This window comes from Notechis scutatus, chromosome 8, assembly GCF_049901735.1.
Source record: "Notechis scutatus isolate UNSWTSFEM ecotype Mainland chromosome 8, rNotScu1.2, whole genome shotgun sequence".
NCBI lineage: Eukaryota > Metazoa > Chordata > Lepidosauria > Squamata > Elapidae > Notechis > Notechis scutatus.
The window spans coordinates 18701576-18709075 of NC_142016.1; positions in this window are offsets into that span (position 1 = coordinate 18701576).

Genomic DNA, 7500 nt, shown 5'->3' on the forward strand with positions numbered 1-7500 from the left:
GGTTAGTGGGGTGAGGAGGAAATGGGATTTTGCAGTATCCTTCCTCTGCCATGCCCATCGAGCCATGCCCACAGAACCAGTAGTAAAACAAATTGAATACCCCCATTGGAGAAGACATCTCTGGAAGTACCAAATTGGACTTAATTTGCTTCATGCTTGGTATTTTGGTACTGATTTGGAGCATCTTGGTTCTGGGAACCATACAAAACATATGTTTGTCCCACTTTTATGCACTTTTAAAACTGTATGCATCGAATTTCATATCTCTTTCTTTTTTTGGAAGGAATCTCATTATCCTTCAGTTTTACCTACATCAGGATTGCCCAATAGGAACTGATTATCTCTGTAATGAAGTTCAGCAGGGGAGCCTGGTATAATCTATTCTTTGAAACACTATCCTACCCTAAATGATTTCTATGTCCTTATTTACTGCAATCTCTCTTGCCTCGGTGACTGCATCTTTGCATAATAATCCAAGTATTTTGTATGGGAAGATTGATTTCCAGTGCCCCTTTTCATTATACCTGAAATTATAGATATACATCACAATCACACCCTAGACTGAACGCGTGATGTGAAATACCTGAAAGGAGTAAGAAATTTTTGGAAATATGGATAATTTACATGGAAACCACTGGTCATAATATCAAAATCTAGTATTCCTAAGTTCGTTAGTCTTGTCCTTTACACACACAAGCAATCATTCTGGTCATTCTGGTCAACCAGTCTTCCTTGAAGTTCTTCCCCAGGAAAAACTGACTGTAAGAAGAAAGACCTTTGGATGATGTGACCATTCTTATGAAATTTTGTCCCCAGAGATGACTACCTGATGCCTACACTGTTCATCTTGAGATGAAGAAGCTTCTTGGATGAGAAGTGAAACGTCTTCAAAGAAAAACCAGAAAGTCCGGTTGCCTCTTGAAAAAAGCATCCGGATGACCGAGAACATAGACATGTTCTTCTTACAGCCTGTGGCAAACTTTCTTTCTTGGCTGAACTGGTTTGTTCTCTTTGATGTTTAGTTGACTATATATATATAACTTTTACCCCTCTGCTTTTTCCTCTGGGCTAGTTCTTGCCCTTTTAAAAAACCATTTAATTGATGTTTGAAGGGATATGCAATCTTTGCTTAGAGGACCATGTTATTATGCTGAGAAAATAAGAGAAAATAAGCCACCACTAAATAAATATACAAGTCAAACAGCTATGCTGGTCCATGGGAGAAGAAGACTAGCAATCTGATACAATTCGGAATAGTGCAGTGGCAAAGATGCTGACCTAGGAAACGCTGAATTCTAGTACCAATTTAGGCATGAAAGCCAGCTGGGTGACTTTGGACCAGTCACAAAGATACTGTGAGTTCTAGTCCTGCCTTAGGCATGGGAAGCCAAGTGGTTGACTTTGGGTCTATCACCAGGAGACTGAGAGTTCAAATCCTGCCTTAGGCATAAAAGCTAGCTGGGTGATTTTGGGCCAATCACCAGGAGACAGTGAGTTCTATTCCCACCCTAGCCATGAAAACTATCTGAGTGATCTTGGGTCAGACACTTTCAACCCAACCCACCTCACAGGGTTGTTGTGGGGAAAATAGGAAAAGAAAGGCATATTAGGTATGTTCACCACCTTGAGTTATTTATAAAAATAATAATAGTGGATACAAAAAATATCTAATAAGTAAATAAATAAAATCGTAATTGGGGATACTGTAGATTCATCCCTGATGCTTTTGGGTGCAAAGTACATATTTTAGCCCTTAGATTTCTTCTTTGGGCAAAGCTATCCATTATATCCTTTCAGGATCACTTCCATCAAAGCTCCCCACTGAATTATTGCTTCAGATACTCAGCGAAAAAATATCAATTCCAATCAGCAGAAGAGCATCCTTTGTTGTCAGTGTGGAATAACCTAATCATGCTGGATTTACTCTGTATTTTTCAAGGCGAATGCTTACTGCAATCTGGCCTAACTGATGATGTGATAAGAGGTTCCTTTTAACACATTTACCTAATTTTTTGTTTTGCAAAACAGGTTTCCACATTATCCAGAGTAGGAGACATTATTAACATCAGGAAGTTGGGAAAAATCAAATATACCTATGTTTGGCTCGTAGGGGTGTACGTAAGTGGGGGAACCCTGAAGATATATTCTGCATGTTTTGTAACAGTCTGTATCCGTAAATATGTATTAACATGACTGGCTGGGGAATTCTGGGAGCTGAAGTCCTCACATCTTAATGTTGCTGTGGTTGAGAAACACTGAATTCGAGGATTGGTTTGTTCAAGGGATAAACCCAACTCTGCATTACAGATAGTTCAGCTTCAACCATAACATAATACTTCATAATATAACATAACATAATACTTCAGCTTCAACCATAACAATACAAGAACACACAAGAGATACAAACTCATGATTCACCGCACCAAACTTGATTGCAGAAAATACGACTTCAGCAACAGAGTGGTCAATGTGTGGAATACTCGTCTGACTCTGTGGTTTCTTCCACAAACCCCAAAAACTTTAACCTTAGACTGCCTACTATTGACCTCACCCCTTTCTTACGAAGTCTGTAGGGGATGTGCATAAGCGCACCAATGTGCCTACCGTCCCTGTCTTATTGTTTCTTTTATTTTCTTATATGTATCCATGTATTCATAACTATGTTTATACTTATACCTATTATCTTGTAAGCAATTGACAAATCAAATGAATAAATAAATAAAAAATAGGGAAGAAATGTTCCAGATATGGAACATTCAGGGTTCTACTAGCACATTCTGTGTCTAGAATACAGAGTTTTGTCTAAACCATTACTTTGGGGGAAAGATTTAGGATACTTCTCTTGTTCCACTAGCAAGAATATACAACATATACAATACCAGTGAGACTGGAAACAGAGATGAAAAAGTTCTGAGCACTGGAAGTTTAAGCCTCTTATAGTCTCTGCTTGAATTCTAAGTTAGCTTACCTTAGTTAACTTAGAATTTTAGCAAATGCTGGGAACCACACCCTGCTGGGTGAACCTGGTCAGTTGGGCTAGATCAGGGGTGTCAAACTCGAATTCGCGGGCGGGCCATAGTTAGGGGCGTGGATTAAAAAATTTTCAGTCGCGATGGCCTCCTGCAATCCTCTGCCAGCGAAAACAGCTCAGGGAGCCTGCGTGTGTGCAGCCTCCCTGGGCTCCATTTTTGCTGGCAGAGGCACTGTGGATCGGTCCTTCGCTGTTTCCAGGGTGGGCCTGTGGACCAGATGGAAGCACCCAGTGGTGGATTTCAATATTTTTTTTACTACTGGTTCTGTGGGCGTGGCTTGGTAGGCATGGCAGGGGAAGGATACTGTAAAATCTCCAGTCAATGGTGGTATTTGCTGGTTCTCCAAACTACTCAACATTTCTGCTACCGGTTCTCCTGCTGAATACCACCTCTGGAAGCCCCCTGCAGGCCAGATGTAAGCCCCCTGCAGGCCAGATGTAAGCCCCCTGCAGGCGAGGTGTAAGCCCCCTGCAAACCAGATGTAAGCCCCTGTGGACCAGCGTAGCCCTCGACCAGATGGCCTTCTGCAGGCCAGTTGTAGCCCCCTGCAGGCCAGTTGTAACCTGCCTGCAAACCAGATGTAAGCCCTGCAAACCAGATGTAAGCCCCCTGTGGACCAGATGTAAGCCCCCATGGGCCAGATGTAAGCCCCTTGCAGACCAGATGTAAGCCGCCTGAAGGCCAGATGTAAGCCCCCTGCGGGCCTTGAGTTTGACACCCCTGGGCTGGACAAGCAGCCTGAGCTAAGGTCATTTCCTTCCTTCCTTCTTCTGGAATGGTCTTCTTGGCTCCTTTCAGTGTGGTTGGGCTTGGCTCTGTTCTGCCCAGCTGCTGCCCCCCACCCCATCCCACTTTCGACATGTTATCAGGCATTTTGGCTGCTGCAAACCGTAAAACATTCCCAAGTGGAAACCGGACTCTGTTACAGCCTGTTCTCAGCGGTTACCAAAGAGGTAATTGAGTACCGTTCTGTCCTTTCAAAAATCCAGCTCAGGCTGGAGAGGACTTGAGCGAGGGCTGCCTGAAATTATTTAAAAAGGAAGGAAGGAAGGAAGGCCGTTGCAATCTCTACCAGCACAAGGCAGTTTGGATGTTTGGCTATGCAGGATGAAAATGTAGCTTCCAATGAGAGTACAATTCACTGCCTATAAATGGATGTTTCCTAATGCAATTATCTTGAAGAACCACGAAAAGACAAACAAGGCTGTGGTATCCATTGGTGCAAGTAGTAGCCACAGGGCTGCGATTACACAACCCATTAAACCTTGTTTTTCTCGGTCGCCGCCAAAGTTGGTGTCTTGTGCAAACCCAGCCAATTCTGGTTTTATTTAACAAACCACTCCTGATCTTAGAGATGACTGGATGTGGGTTGCAAACATTCTGGAGGAAATGGGCAGTGCAGAACTCCAGCTCAGGTGACAATGTGTTCTTGGAGCCCTAATTTTGCCCAGGTCAGCTGCCATAAAACAGAGGCGATGAAGAGAAGGCAGCAGAGAACCCAGACTTGTTAGAAGCCAGACTTTCAAAAGGACAGGCAGCAGGGGTGAAATTCATCCACTTTGGCTCACCTCGTGAAAGGTGGTTGGGACCATTTGAATCGGTGAAAAATCGCCCCTGGTTGCTCCTGGTTGCTATTACTATTATACCAAGCCACACCCACGGCCACACCCACAGAAACAATAGGGGGGAAAAAATTGAATTTCACTCCTAGCGGGCAAGTCAATTTTCCAACACAATTAAGCACACAATAGATTCTTGGAAGGTCAAATAGATTTATGCAGGTCCAAAAAATTCAGTGTTTGTGTTTCCATAATATGCTGTGCCTCCAAAACAGAAACCATAGCTTCACAGCTGGCCTAGTTCAGACAACACACCAAGATAATGGTTGGACTCTCACAAAACACAAAACTACTAAGTTCCTGTACCAATTTTCTTCTAGGTAGCCTGCTATGTAAATTCAGCCAGGGAGGAGTGGTACCTTAAAAGCTAGAAGGTTTCCCCTTTTTTCCATAAGCTTTCAGGAAATAAAAACATTTTCATGTTATGCATGAAAATTTCATATGTGCATAGATTATCTTGAATTTTTCAAAAGGGTAAGAGAATGATAATAGCATTAAAAAATGTTATAATTTCAGTAAAAAATACTAAATGCATATTAATTTCAGTTCAGCCTTGGTGGAAAACTTATGCCAGAGTGAATTCTAGTTTTGCCATTTTTATTCCTACTGAAAAAAAAAAATAACAGCACGAATGCTGCAATTAAAGATTTAGGCACAGATTTAGGAAGGCACCAGTCTGGGAAAGTTCAAAATACAGCTTAATTGCACCCATTAGAAATGCAATGACCATTTACAACCCAAGTAATAGATAACACAGTAACTATGATGGAATGTAGTCTGGATTCCCACGGGGGAGGGGCTGCATTCCAGGAGGGCAAGGAGACAGGGAAACTTAAGATAGTTTGGTCTAGAATAGGTTGGTAAAATGAGGGCCCAGATTGTTGGGGGCAATAGGCTGACTCTGTAAACGGCTTAGAGAGGGCTGTAAAGCACTGTGAAGCGGTATAGAAGTCTAAGTGCTATTGCTATTGCTATTGCTCCTCCCTAGCAATTCTTAGTATATAGAACAACTTGTCTCCAGAAGTTGTGAATGCTCCGACATTAGAAGTTTTTAAGAAGAGATTGGATAACCATGTGTCTGAAGTGGTGTAGGGTTTCCTGCCTAAGCAGGGGGTTGGGCTAGAACAGGGGTCCCCAACCACCGGTCCGCGGACCAGTACCGGTCCGCGGAACAACTCCCTACCGGCAGCGGCTTGCTGGGCGCCGCCATCTTTTTCATGAAAAAGTGCTTCCGTGAGCTTTTCCGGGTAGAAAGCTCACCGGAAGCACGCGTTTTCATCAAAAAGATGGCGGCGCTACGCTCGTGAGCTTTTCCGGTAGAAAGCCATTTTACCCGGAAAAGTCACGAATCTTTTGATGAAGCGCTCGTGAGGCCGAAGCACATTTTCATCAAAAAGATGGCGGCGCCCAGCTGATGCCGGTACCAGGCCGCGGCGCCCAGCTGATGCCGGTACCGGGCCGCGGCATCAAAAAGGTTGGGGATCACTGGGCTAGAAGACCTCCAAGGACCCTTCAAACTCTGTTATTCTATTCTATTCTATTCTATTCTATTCTATTCTATTCTAGTTCTAGTTCTAGTTCTAGTTCCAGTTCCAGTTCCAGTTCCAGTTCCAGTTCCTGTTCCTGTTCCTGTTCCTGTTCCTGTTCCTGTTCCTATTCTATTCTATTCTATTCTATTCTATTCTATTCTATTCTATTCTATTCCTGTTCTGTTCTATTTTATTCCATCCCATTCCTATTTCTATTCTATTCTATTCTATTCCATTCCATTCCTATTTCTGTTCTGTTCTGTTCCATTCCATTCCTATTTCTATTCTATTCTATTCTATTCTATTCTATTCTATTCTATTCTATTCTATTCTATTCTATTCTATTCTATTCTATTCTATTCTATTCCATTCCATTCCATTCCATTCCATTCCATTCCATTCCATTCCATTCTACTCTATTCTATTCTACAGTGCTGAAAACATTATAATACTTAACTATAGAGTTGGAAGGGACCTTGGAGGTCCTTTGTGATGTAGAACAGAATACTAGGGTCACTTTCTGTCAGTCCTAGGAAGGAAGCAATGGGCAACCCCTTCTGACTAACCTTGCCAATAAAGCTGCAAGGACTTGCCCAGGGAGCCATCGGGCATCCACACCGACTCAAGGCATCCACTCTGCCCAAAGAAGATAACCAGCTATTTGTCTTTTTATCGCAAGCATCTGTCCATAAGCATCCAGAGCTCTTGTAAATAAGGAACTGTGAAAGACGAATAAATGGACCAGAACCATCAACTGGATGCAAGCCACATTCCTCAGGGGCAGATTAGATGCATGGTCTCTTTTTTGAAAAGCAAACACTGCAGAAATATATCCGTCCCCGTTTTGTTTTGTTTTTTACAAGGAATGTGGGGTGGTTTTGTTTTTCTTTCTTTCTTTCTTTCTTTCTTTCTTTCTTTCTTTCTTTCTTTCTTTCTTTCTTTCTTTCTTTCTTTCTTTCTTTCTTTCTTTCTTTCTTTCTTTCTTTCTTTTGCAGCACCTTCTGATGATTCTCTATTGCGCTTATAAGTCAGCATTTTTAGGAGCAAAGATGGAGAAAGCCCCGATTATGCTGCATTGATATGCATACAAATGAAATCCCAGGGCTGCGTGGGTGGAGAAAATATGTGCTTAGAGGCAGCAGTTTTCAGATATCTGGGGATCTGCAGGAAAGGATCAGTGATGGTTGTTGGTTGCATGGCCCCAGAAGCAAGCCAGATCTTTCCATAGTCCTCAGGGCTGGGAAAGCCCTGGTTATCTAATGCATGCCCTCTGGGTGCACTGGCTTAAAAGGAATGGATCTTCCTGCTGCTACTACTCAG